The 13,176-nt window shown below is 45.0% G+C and overlaps 2 protein-coding genes across 3 annotated transcripts in view; one reads left to right on the top strand and one right to left on the bottom strand.

Moving 5' to 3' along the window:
* Window positions 1–13,176, bottom strand: part of LOC127916587 (uncharacterized) — a 184,401-nt gene that overhangs the window by 41,917 nt on the left and 129,308 nt on the right. Inside the window, exon 1 of one of the 2 annotated variants that reach the window (XM_052498880.1) lies at window positions 10,488–10,573. The exons of the other annotated variant lie outside the window; for it this stretch is intronic. The gene's annotated coding sequence lies outside the window, so the exon portion shown is untranslated. Of the gene's footprint in view, window positions 1–10,487; window positions 10,574–13,176 lie in introns of those variants that run through there. 2 annotated transcript variants of the gene reach the window in all.
* The window catches only part of LOC118370066 (gastrula zinc finger protein XlCGF17.1-like), a 246,728-nt gene that overhangs the window by 198,414 nt on the left and 35,138 nt on the right, over window positions 1–13,176 (top strand). The window lies entirely within an intron of this gene.

Raw genomic sequence — 13,176 nt, 5'->3', positions numbered from 1 at the left:
TCAGTGGTCTGGGAGGGAGTGCAGGCGCGGGGCCTGGACAACAGGCTCAAGGACATGAATTGGTTGGGCCTCCATAAGTGCTTGCCGGTACTTTCCATCTTGTACCGGTATAGTGTGGCGCGATCCCCCACCTGTCCAAGATCTGCTTGTGGCAGGGAGGAGACTGTGCGCCATGCCTTCTGGGACTGTGCCTGTGCCGGACTAGTATGGGCTAGGGCACGGGTGATGCTAGGTGTGGTTAGGAGGGATTTTGTTTTGACATGGGCTAGGCTAGAGAGAGGCGTAGGGAGAGCAAAGGGAACGGATAGGGACAGGTTTCTGCTCTGGCTTCTCATGAGTCTCTTTAAAAAGGGACTGTGGGAAGCCAGGCAGAATTTAGTCAAGACAGGGAGAGATTGGGGGGTGGAAGGGATAGTGAGAAGGGTGGAAGGTGATTTGAGGGGGAGGATGAAGAGGGAGGAGAGGAAGTGGGGGAAGCATGCGGCACGGGAGAGGTGGAAAGGGGGTTTAGGGCTGGGAGTGTTAGAGTGAGTTTGGTAAGGGGATAGATTAAGGAAGGGGAGATAGGGAAAGGGTTAGGTATTGGTTAGGTATGATGGGGAGGGACGATGCTCCCCTGAGGTTTGTTTTTGTTTGATGTTTTTGTAAATAGAATTAATTAAGAATGAATGAGAATTATGATTTTGTAATAGTATGAATGGTATTGATTGTAATAAATTATTTTAACCACCTTTTTGGTTGGCTTCCCTTCTTTAAGTTTGATTTTGGTTATTCTTTTGTTTTCCTCTTACTGCGCAGATTTAGTGGGTCTCATGGTGGGTGTCTTTAAGGTCCCAGTTGTTGTTACTAGTGTTCGGGTTGTGTAAATTCGAATCTGCTATCAGGATAAATATAACAATGAGTCACCGATTTTATACTATGTATTTTTTATTAGCTAAGTAATAAATGGCAAATGCAACTTTCGTATATATGGGCTCACTGTAATACCACGCAGGGCAGAACAGGGAACTGACAAGATGTATGTAAACAGTATTCTTTATACTGTGATAGACAGTTCCAACCCGTCTGTTGGCCTATCACAGTAGAGACTGGGCGTGGTTTAAACTTGCTCAGCCTATTGCAGGCGCTCAGGCGGGTCCCCGCCTCTTGGCGCTTCTGTTGATAGATGTAACTGTTGCTGTGAAGAACATCCATGCGCTCATGCTCCATACCGTTATCTCGCACCTGGCTCCTGTTATCTAACAAAAGGCCGCTTGTTCTGCAACCCCATGTTCTGAATGTGCCCCCCAACTCATTGTACAGTTCCTGTCTTCTGTATTTTTCCATCCTGAGAAAGGCCCATGGCCTTGAAGCTTTTAACAATCAAAAAGTCAGCTATGTTGCATAACACATACATACATCCACACAAGCCAACAGCAGATAATATTCAATCATATATATGGTAATGGCTATAATGTAAAACACAGGATCCAACACTAGTCAATATTCAGTGGACACTCCCATAGTGTATCAGAACCCCACCTAAAACCCCACCTGTTTAGTTTTGGTTGTTGTCAGTGACTTTGTTAGTTCCCTTTTATTAAGGGACATTTCTGATTTTCCTGCTGGGGAACGTAACAACAAACAATGTGGTAAAACAAGCTGCTATTTTGGGTTGGATGTTGCATCCAATTCTTACTATTTTAATCAATGGCATTTGTGTGGAAAACATTTGGTTATTTAAAAAACATTTTTTTCCTGTGAAGCCATTGCATTGTATCCATGTCTGAAATGTGCTGTATAAATAAAGCTTGTTTTGAACATATTGTGAAAAAATTAACCCAATGACTGACCAATCAACAGACTTGAAAAATCAATGAATAAATATGTGCAAAAGCAACACATATCTTGGTCCATCTTAGTATGAAAAATAGTATAAATTCTTCCACTATGTCAATATAGTGCATGGTATGTAATGTTTAGTATCACTTTTCAACCAACCCAGTTCATTTGTTGAAAATGAAAAATGTTGAAATCAACAATACATCAAAGGATTCAACTACTGAAACAAACAAATGGATCAAACAGATCAATTCCACTTTTCCAGCCTTCTGAAGGCGTGGTAGAGTGGTAAACACCACCCCCAGCTCTACCAGGGGCTTGAGGTGGTCTCCCACAACTCTGCTTATGTCATGTTTTCTGGTGTTGCTGTTCCATTTGTTGACTGCCCCTGCAACACAGAAACACATTTAGTCAAATTATATAAAACACTCAAAGTAATGGATATGGCGCATCTACAGCCTCAGTTACACCTAAATGTGACTTCTGTCATCTGATCACTCCAAGCTGCATTAGGTTCAGATATACCGGGACGGGCCTTTGACAGTCTGGATGTAGCCAGACCACTGAATATAAATAAGCAATGTAAAGAGATGGGGTGAATGAGTGGGGAAAAGAAAATTTGACACAAATGACCTTCATAATATCAAAGAACAAATGTGTTTCTGAGGTGTGAGGGTGAGAAATTACACAAATATCAGTGGACAATTTGCACTAATGTAAATAAACATAGATGATGGAACATATTCCCTTTTGCTTATGTGATGAACCGCTAAGGGGACATAAATATTTACCATCTTAACCATGTGAGGTCTCTGGCTGTAGAAGTGTTCTTCCGAACCAGTCCCTCAACAGCTCTCTGACTGAGCTCCACCCTCACTGGGTCTTCAGTGAGGGTGTTATTGACTTGTTAATTGTTTACTCCATGTGTAACTCTGTGTTGTCTGTTCACACTGCTATGCTTTATCTTGGCCAGGTCGCTCGCAGTTGCAAATGAGAACTTGTTCTCAACTAGCCTACCTGGTTAAATAAAGGTGAAATAAAAAACATTTAAAAAAGGAAGGCTGAGGAGGGATGGAAGGATGAATGGATCAGTCAGTCAATAAAGTGTGGAGCTGCTGTCTGACAAAATCACTATTTTAGTAGTTCATTAACTGCTGAATACCAACTATCAATCACTTAGATCATGTATTTTTAGGTAGAGATACATCCTTGGGACGTCCCAAGCCTATTGAAGTTGACATTTAAAGTGTTTAAGGTTAGGGTCTAGGGTAGGAATGTCCCAAGGATCCCTGATAGCATTGACAATTGTGCATTCTTCTGTCTCTTTTACATAGCAGGTGTAAAGTAAACAGACAAGACAAGTAGACACGCAGTGGATGATGGAACATATTCCCTTATTTTCTTCCTTTATTTAAATTTTAATTTAAATTGTCAGTTAAGAACAAATTCTTATTTACAATGAAGGCCTAGGAACAATGTGATTGTCAGCCCTTATAATCCATTCTAGCACCACTAGGAACAGTAGCTTCCGAGACAATGTGCTGGATGGTAATTATTTATGTGGCCCATGTACCCAAGTGTAACTTTACGAGATAAAAAAGACCCAACTTTTCTCCACAGACGGCAGGCGACAGGCTCAGGGTTCATTACGCTGCTAGCTGGTAGGACTGCTTTGCTGGATTATACTATAGCTGAGATCCCAATACCAATTTAAACATAGCTTACTGACAGACCAGTGAGGTAAGATACCATTACCCATGTAGACATAGTTTACTGACAGATAAATGAGGTCAGATCCCAATACTCATGTAAACATAGCTTACTGATAGATCAATGAGGTTATAGATCCCATGTAAACATAACTTACTGACAGATCAATGAGGGCAGATCCCAATACCCATGTAAACATAGCTTACTGACAGATCAATGAGGTCAGATCCCAATACCCATGTATTGTGAACAGGTCGATTGTAGCGGTAGTCGTTTCGATGGTGACGAACTTTACAGTTATTTTGACTGCAGTGGTTATTGGAGTCGTGGTTTCCTGGAAGAAACCGTTGTTGTGCATCATCTTTCAACGCTCCAATACATGATAATGACCAAACCTGTGTAGGACATTTGGGAATTAAACTTTAATCAACCTGAAAGAGTCGCTTCATAGTAGAAATATCTTTTGGGTTGGTAGCATGTGGAAAGATCCACCTCATTGGTTAATATTCCCTGTAGTAGAAACATCTGTTGGGTTGGTATGTAGAAGTAGGTTTTAAATTCATACTTATTACAAATCTGCAGTTGTCTGAATATTATATTATAACTTAATGAAATAAATGAACATTTATCTGAGTTTCCCCCTCCAGTCAGCAGATGGCGATGTGCGTCTTTCCGGCGACGCTATCAGCGTGACGTATAATCTAGTGGACGCTTCTTCAACAACATCTAGTCAGCCACCTCTTTAGCATCCCAGCCAAAATATTCAAGCTGTTCAGACTGCTTCGGTGTATATTTGCCTCTGTATTCTAAGCATAACTAGTTTCCCCGTTTAATGTCATATTTCCGTTTAGTCAGGTAACGGTAGCTGGCTTGATAAATTGGCTAGTCGCTAACTAGCTAGGTTAGCTGGCTAACATCCCCGAACATGAGTTCACTAAGCTACTCTCCTCCTGTTAAAGAAGAGGAGGTCTGCTGGACGGAGAAAGAAGCTCTGGGGCTGAACATTGTCGTGAAAGAGGATAAGGAAGAGGAGGATGTCACAGTAAAACAAGAAGTTGAGGGTGAGGCTGTTACAGAGAAAGATGATGTTTTTTTTTGGAGTGAAGAAAGGAGAGATCACTGTCATATTGAAGGAGGGTGAAGAAGAGGAGGAGGAGACAGAAGATCTGATCACCAGTAAGTACTGTCTTGAAAAGATGAGTTGTTGAACAGATTTTAAAACATTATTCTACTGATGTTCTGGACTTAAATGCCGTTTTTAATGTACATCACACCATGGGTTGAGGATCCACCAGGGGAAGAAGGGGTGTTTGGGTAAAGAGAGACAGAGAACTTGCATTGATTACTTTCTGCGAAAGCGATCAAATCAGTCGAATGAAGCACAGCAACTGGACGCAAACCATAGTTTGCAGTGCATCAGTACCACTGTCATGGAGGACGTAAACTCAAGCACCGAAGTAGCAACTGAGGTGGAACCAAAAAACAGGAGTGGAACTCACCCAGCCTCCCAGACCTGCAGTCGAGAGGAGACTACCAGGGCACAGACCGTATGTGAAGTGGCCTGGCGCCAGTGACAAGAAGTTGTGGGAAACAGTGAATACTGACCTTACCTTGACCCTCGAGAAACTTCGAGGCACAGTGGAGAAGAAGTTGGAGAGGATGGGGGACATCATCTATGAGTACGGGACAGAAAGATTTGGAGTGGAAGAGGCAAAAGGCGGGAGAAAGGTTCCAACCCCACCAGTTTCCAGGAGGCAACAACAAATCAAGCGCCTCGTTCAAGAAAGGTGGCAGCTTAAGAAACAGTGGAAGAAGGCCTCGGAAGTGGAAAAGGAGGGCATAGAGGCACTTCAGGCTGACATCAAAACCCGGTTGGCATCCCTCCGTAGAGCAGAGAACCTACGGAAACGCAGAAGGAAAAAAGAACAAACTAGAACTCGATTCTATAAAGATCCCTTCAAGTTCCTTAAAAGTCTCTTCACAAAGGAAAAAAGTGGAGCTCTAAAAACAACAAAGAAAGACCTAGAGGAGCACCTGAGAACAACAAACTTTGACTCAAAGCGACATGAACATCTGGCCATCCCATCAGATATCCCACCCATTGAACCCCCGGAACATCATATTGAGACCAGCCCTCCGACATGGAAAGAGGTGGAAGACACAGTTCGACGGGCAAGAACAGCATCAGCCCCGGGGCCAAATGGAGTCCCGTACAAAGTGTATAAGAACACACCAGACGTCCTGAGGTTCCTCTGGAGGCTTATGAGAACAGTTTGGCAGAAGAAGATAATACCCAAAGTGTGGCGTAGGGCAGGCGGGGTCCTGATCCCTAAGCAGAAGGATGCAGTGAATATCAGCCAATTCCGCCCAATCTCCTTACTGAATGTCGAGGGTAAAATCTTCTTTAGGGTTATTGCCCAGAGGATGGTCGAGTACCTGCAAAGGAATGTGTACGTCGATACATCTGTACAGAAGGCAGGAATATCAGGGTTCTCTGGCTGCTTGGGACATTCCAGCATGATCTGGCATCAGATCCAAATGGCCAAGGTGGAGAAAAGGGACCTCCATGTAGTCTTCCTCGACCTCGCCAATGCATTTGGCTCTGTGCCCCATGAACTCCTGTGGTCTGCCTTCAGATTTTTCCACATACCGGACACCATCACAAACCTGGTGAAGTCGTACTTCCAGGATCTGCAGTTCTGCTTCACCACCTCAGAGTTCACCACCTCATGGCAGTGCCTGAATGTAGGTATAATGGCAGGATGTACCATTTCTCCTTTGGCATTCACAATGGCAATGGAGGTTATCATCAGATCCTCAAAATGGGTTGCTGGTGGACAGCGAGTCGACTCTGGTTTCCGCCTCCCTCCACTCAGAGCCGACATGGACGACATTACAACATTGAGCACCACTGTCCCATGCACCAGGAGACTGCTCAGAAAACTTGAGGAGAACATCAGCTGGGCCCGTATGAAGATTAAACCATCCAAGTCACGCAGCATCTCGATTGTGAAGGGAGTACTCTCTGACCTGAAATTCTTCATCGGAGATGACCAAATCCCAACAGTGTCTGAGCAGCCGGTAAAAAGCCTTGGAAGGTGGTATGATGCAAGCCTGAAGGACACAGACCAGGTGCAACAGCTGCGGAAAGACATCAGTAGTAGCATACAGTCCATCGACAACACCCAGCTACCTGGAAAGTTAAAGGCCTGGTGTCTGCAGTTTGGTCTCCTACCCCGGGTGTTGTGGCCCTTAGCACTGTATGAGGTTCCAATCTCAACAGTGGAGAAGATGGAAAGAGGAGTCACAGGCTACTTAAAGAAGTGGCTCGGAGTTCCACGATGCCTTACCACCATAGGCCTCTATGGAGATGGTGTCCTCAAGCTGCCCCTCACCAGTCTAACAGAGGAATTCAAGTGTGCAAATACCAGGCTCCAGATGACACTGAATGAATCTCGAGACCCAGTGGTGAGCAACAACGCGCCGACCTTGGCAACTGGGCGCAAATGGAGGCCAGGAAAACCAGTCCAGGAGGCAACAGCAGCCCTCAGACATGCTGACATTGTGGGTCATGTTCAGCAAGGGAGAGTAGGCCTTGGGCTAACTAGCCGTGCTGCTTGGAGTAAGGCCACTGCACCAGAGCGGCGGAAGATGGTAGTGCAGGAAGTACGCCATCAGGAGGAGGCTGCAAGGTGGGCCAAGGCAGTCTCTCTTGCCAAACAGGGACAGTGGACTCGATGGGACAGTGTGGAGAAGAGGAAGATCAGCTGGAAGGATCTGTGGGCCATGGAAGCGAGGCGGTTGAGCTTTTCCATCAGAGCAACATATGACGTCCTTCCAACACCAATGGTATGGTGAAGATCCGGACTGTGCCCTCTGTTCCATGCCAGCCAACCTCAGGCACATTCTCACAGGCTGTAAAACAAGTCTCGCCCAAGGACGCTACACTTGGCGTCACAACCAAGTCCTTAAAAACCTTGCGTCCGCCCTGGAGGACAAGCGAGCTGCCACCAACTCCCTACCACCCACAGCAGCATCACACTCCTTATGGACAATCTTTGTCCGCGAAGGGGCTAAACCACCGAAGAGCGGCTCTACACCATTAGAGCGAGACCAGCTGCGCTTGGCCCGCGGCTGGAAAATGCTAGCTGACATTGGCCGGCAACTTGTGTTTCCTCCGGAGATCGCAACCACCACCCTAAGACCTGACATGGTGCTCTGGTCCCGTTCACTCAATAAGGTCTTCATCATTGAGCTCACCGTACCCTGGGAAAACTCAGTAGATGAGGCTTATGAGCGAAAAAACATCTGCGCTATGCTGATCTAACTGCCGAAGCACGGCATCATGGCTGGAACACAGAAGTCCGACCAGTGGAGGTGGGCTGCAGAGGTTTTGTGGCAACATCTACAACCAGACTGCTTAGAGACCTGGGAATTAAGGGCCAGAGCCAGCGTTCGGCAATCAAAGCTGTATCAGAGGCGGCAGCAGTCAGTGGCTCTGGATGAAGAGGAAAGACCCCAGCTGGGCCCCGAAGTGAGAGGGCCAGGAGGTATGTGGTCAACAATGCTTGACTCAGGGAGGAGGACAGCCCTGCCATGCATAGTCCCATGGGATGTTGGCTATCAACAACAAGGCAACTCCTATGACTAATTGGGAATGGGACGCAAGCGTAGGATTGATCACCCTGTCGCTGGCCGCCTTTGAGGAGGGTGTATAGTGTGAAAGGCCGAAACACCCTAGGAACCAAAGGTACACTACTGACGATGCGCTCCCCAAATTTCACCACGCTCACTGTTCATTAACTCTTGGAAGTGCTTGCACAAAGGATAGTAACATCTCATCCTGTGTTCTTGGAATTTAAAAAATGTAGGAATTGATGAAGCTCCACTGTAAGATGTGAATACCATCAACAAGCTGGCCAACAACAGCAACTTTAACAATGGATTTGCACGCAAAATGACAACTTAAATGTCTCACAGAATGGACTTGCTCTCATCAATACTGGAATTCCAATGTACTACACTGGACTGCGACTCCTAGTCCAATGTTGCCTGCGGTCAAGTGAGCCGACAGTCGCAAAACACGGTCAGGCCATCTGCTCTTCAGTTTCTTCCTGAATTTGCGTGTGCAAATAGACTTGACGGAATCACGTTTTTTCAGGTATGGAAACCGAGATGGATTTACACTCAAGCACAGATAGTCGAGACATGGCTACAAATTATTCCAAGAACCGTTTAACGCACACTTATTCAATCTTCCATATTACAAAATCGTTTAATTTTCGCGTTATCAAAAATGATTTTGATATCATTGCTAGAATGAGGCTGCAGTAGTCTAACAGGGTGCTGTTTAGCAAATGTTGAATTGTTAAAGCAAGTTGTGTTAACAGTCATGACATACACTGGCGTCACAACCAAGTCCTAACTTCAACCCAAGATAGCGTAGCAGTAAGTTGTCCTGTCGTATCGTCTCTGTAAATATCGTCTCTTTTTCGTTTTAGATGTTTTTTCTTCGCATATCTTTAAAAACATTTTGCTAAACCTAAGCTTCCAAATACTCTTCTGCAACCCGCCATAGTAGCTACTTTTCCTAAAGTAGTTATATTTACTTCGGAACCGGACCCCCTCAACTGAAGCTGGCCAGCTAACTACCAGCTATGCTAGCGGTCTTCAGCTAACCGGTCATCAACTAACCTTTAGCTCGGAAAGCTCTCGCCAGTTCGAACAACGCGACGCTAACCAGAGCATAACGGACCTATTTAATTTTTTACCCCCGGATTCCCACCACAAACGGAACATTCTTCAGCTGGATCTTCACAACTAGCTATCGAGCTAAACAGCAACCCTGGTTGATTACTCCTGGCTAGCATTTCCACCCACGTAGCTTGAAGCTAGCCCGGCCAGAGCTCCTAGCATACTCCAGGGCTACAATACCTTGACCTACGACCGGTCTATCGATATCACTGCATGAAGAGGAATAAACAGACTCACCCCATCGCGACGTCCTCCAAAGGCTAACTCTCTAGCCCTCGCTATCTCCTTGCTTGCTAATTCGGCATGCTAACTGCTAGCTTGTTTAGCCCAGGTCCGCTAACTACTACCTTGTTTACCCCGGCCTGCTAATCTGTTAGCTTGTTAGCACAGGCCTGCTAACCGTCTGCATCGCCGCGTCCCAAAAACGCAGTGGCCCATATGTACTCTATCTCTTCCCGATTTAAAAAAAAAATGTTTATACCTTCCGGAAACCTGCCTCACCCAATGTGATACGGAATCGCTATTATCTTTATTTTTAGAACACACTCAAGAACCTCCAGAAGCTAACCAGCTAGCTAGCTACAAGCTATTTAGACATTGTTCGTTTTTTTTCACCTGGATAACACTCGCCAGCCCAGCCCCTCTGCCCCATCCACCGCTGCCCCCTGGACTCTGATCACTTGGCTACATAGCTGATGCACGCTGGACTGTCCATTAATCACGGTACTCCATTCTGCTTGTTTGTTTTATCTGTCGGCCGAGTTGCTTAGTCAATGCCATCTCACCTGCTGTTGTTATGCTAGCTGATTAGCTGTTGTCTCACCCGCTGTTTTAGCTAGCTTTCCCAATTCAACACCTGTGATTACTGTATGCCTCGCTGTATGTCTCTCTCAAATGTCAATATGCCTTGTATACTGTTGCTCAGGTTAGTTATCATTGTTTTAGTTCACAATGGAGCCCCTAGTCCCATTCCTCATACCCCTGATACCTCCTTTGTCCCACACTCCCCTCTCCTATTCTCGCTATACACCAAGTCACTTGGCTCTGTCATAACCTCACATGGTCTCTCCTATCATTGCTATGCAGACGACACACAATTAATCTTCTCCTTTCCCCCTTCTGATGACCAGGTGGCGAATCGCATCTCTGCATGTCTGGCAGACATATCAGTGTGGATGACGGATCACCACCTCAAGCTGAACCTCGGCAAGACGGAGCTGCTCTTCCTCCCGGGGAAGGACTGCCCGTTCCATGATCTCGCCATCACGGTTGACAACTCCATTGTGTCCTCCTCCCAGAGCGCTAAGAACCTTGGCGTGATCCTGGACAACACCCTGTCGTTCTCAACTAACATCAAGGCGGTGGCCCGTTCCTGTAGGTTCATGCTCTACAACAACCGCAGAGTACGACTCTGCCTCACACAGGAAGCGGCGCAGGTCCTAATCCAGGCACTTGTCATCTCCCATCTGGATTACTGCAACTCGCTGTTGGCTGGGCTCCCTGCCTGTGCCATTAAACCCCTACAACTCATCCAGAACGCCGCAGCCCGTCTGGTGTTCAACCTTCCCAAGTTCTCTCACGTCACCCCGCTCCTCCGCTCTCTCCACTGGCTTCCAGTTGAAGCTCGCATCCGCTACAAGACCATGGTGCTTGCCTACGGAGCTGTGAGGGGAACGGCACCTCAGTACCTCCAGGCTCTGATCAGGCCCTACACCCAAACAAGGGCACTGCGTTCATCCACCTCTGGCCTGCTCGCCTCCCTACCACTGAGGAAGTACAGTTCCCGCTCAGCCCAGTCAAAACTGTTCGCTGCTCTGGCCCCCCAATGGTGGAACAAACTCCCCCACGACGCCAGGACAGCGGAGTCAATCACCACCTTCCGGAGACACCTGAAACCCCACCTCTTTAAGGAATACCTAGGATAGGATAAAGTAATCCTTCTCACCCCCCTTAAAAGATTTAGATGCACTATTGTAAAGTGGCTGTTCCACTGGATGTCATAAGGTGAATGCACCAATTTGTAAGTCGCTCTGGATAAGAGCGTCTGCTAAATGACTTAAATGTAAATGTAAATATGCGGTGACCTCACCCATTACAACCAGCATGTCCAGAGATAAAACCTCTCTCATCATCACCCAGTGCCTGGGCTTACCTCCACCGTACCCGCACCCCACCATACCCCTGTCTGCGCATTATGCCCTGAATATATTCTACCATGCCCAGAAATCTGCTCCTTTTATTCTATGATTAAAAAAGTTAATAGTAGAATTACTGCTAAATGACTTAAATGTAAAAAATGTAAAAATTTAATTAAAGGGTAATTATACAGAATGCAAATTCAGTGAATATTGATGTGTGTTAAAGTGAGGTTTTTACTTTGAGTAATAAGACCAATTTGAATCACTGAGGAATGTCATTCTAAATTTTGGTTGGATAAATAGTTGGGTTAATTATGATTTGGAATGTGAATGATTTCCCTGACCTATTCTCTATTCCTGACATCTCTGAGCATGAGGACTTAGAGGGATGCCTGTCCTATATGTTGTGATGAGGTCTGTGTTTAGATACTGGTTCTCGTGTAATTTAGGGAGCATTTCTATGTTATGTTTTTATTTTCCTCAAATGGATTATTCTGTGTTATTAAACATGTGCAAGTTTTTCTTGTAGAATAAAGGTTGTAAACTTAGTTTCAGAAGGGAGAAAGCTTACATATAAGCTAAGGTATTTGACATTGAATGGATTTGATTTTTTCTTTTAAATATTGAGTATGTAATTAATGTTCTGATTCTTTAGAACGGACAATCAGAATTCTTTAGGTAACATTTATAAATAAGATGTTTTATTCATTTTCATAAGCATGCCTATGTGGGAAAAATTTTACTTGTGCCCAGAGAGGGAAGAGGTCAGGTTAATCTTATCTGTGAATGTGTCTGTAAACTATTCCTAAACCATGTGAAGGGATGGGGTGATGGGGAACCAGTTCGGTGGCTCCACAATGTCTGTGTGCCAGTCACGTCTCTCTGTGATCTTGTCCAGGTGGGGGTGTATTTGATATATGCCATTGGATGAGGTAATGTTTTTGGTCCTAAGTGGTACCAAGAACGAGATAGGAACTTAGTTTAGGAGACCAAACTGAATGATCATTTATAGCCAATGCTGTCTGGCTATGTGTGTCTTTGCTATAAAAGATCTCAGTTGCCAATATGTAAGCACTCTCAGAGAATTCATTTATAGACACCGAATTGATCTAAGAGTCACAGGGCTATGGTAAAGCTCATATAATTAAAGATGGACTCATGATTTGGTAATACATGACATTTCCATGACATAACTTCACCTAACATAGACCTACTTTAGGACCCAGAACTTCATCAAACAACAACAAATACCTACTGTAGGACCCATACCTTCACCTAACAAAAACAGACCTGCTGTAGGACCAATATCTTCACCTAACAATAACAGACCTGCTTTAGGACCCATAACTTCACCTAACAACAACATTGACCTACTGTCGGACCAATAACTTCACCAAACAACAACATAGACCCACTGAAGAATCCATAACGTCACCGAACAATAAGATAGACCTACTGTAGGACCCATAACAACACCAAACAACATAGATCTACTCTAGTTGAGAACAAGTTCTCATTTGCAACTGTGACTTGGCCAAGATAAAGCATAGCAGTGTGAGCAGACAACACAGAGTTACACATGGAGTAAACAATTAACAAGTCAATAACACAATAGGAAGAAAAAAAGGGGAGTCTATATACATTGTGTGCAAAAGGCTTGAGGTAGGCGAATAATTACAATTTTGCAGATTAACACTGGAGTGATAAATGATCAGATGGTCATGTACAGTTAGAGATATTGGTGTGCAAAAGA

Source organism: Oncorhynchus keta, chromosome 37 (assembly GCF_023373465.1).
Source record: "Oncorhynchus keta strain PuntledgeMale-10-30-2019 chromosome 37, Oket_V2, whole genome shotgun sequence".
Lineage (NCBI taxonomy): Eukaryota > Metazoa > Chordata > Actinopteri > Salmoniformes > Salmonidae > Oncorhynchus > Oncorhynchus keta.
Note: the sequence above shows the minus strand (reverse complement) of the source record. Positions and strands in the feature narration are given on the sequence as shown.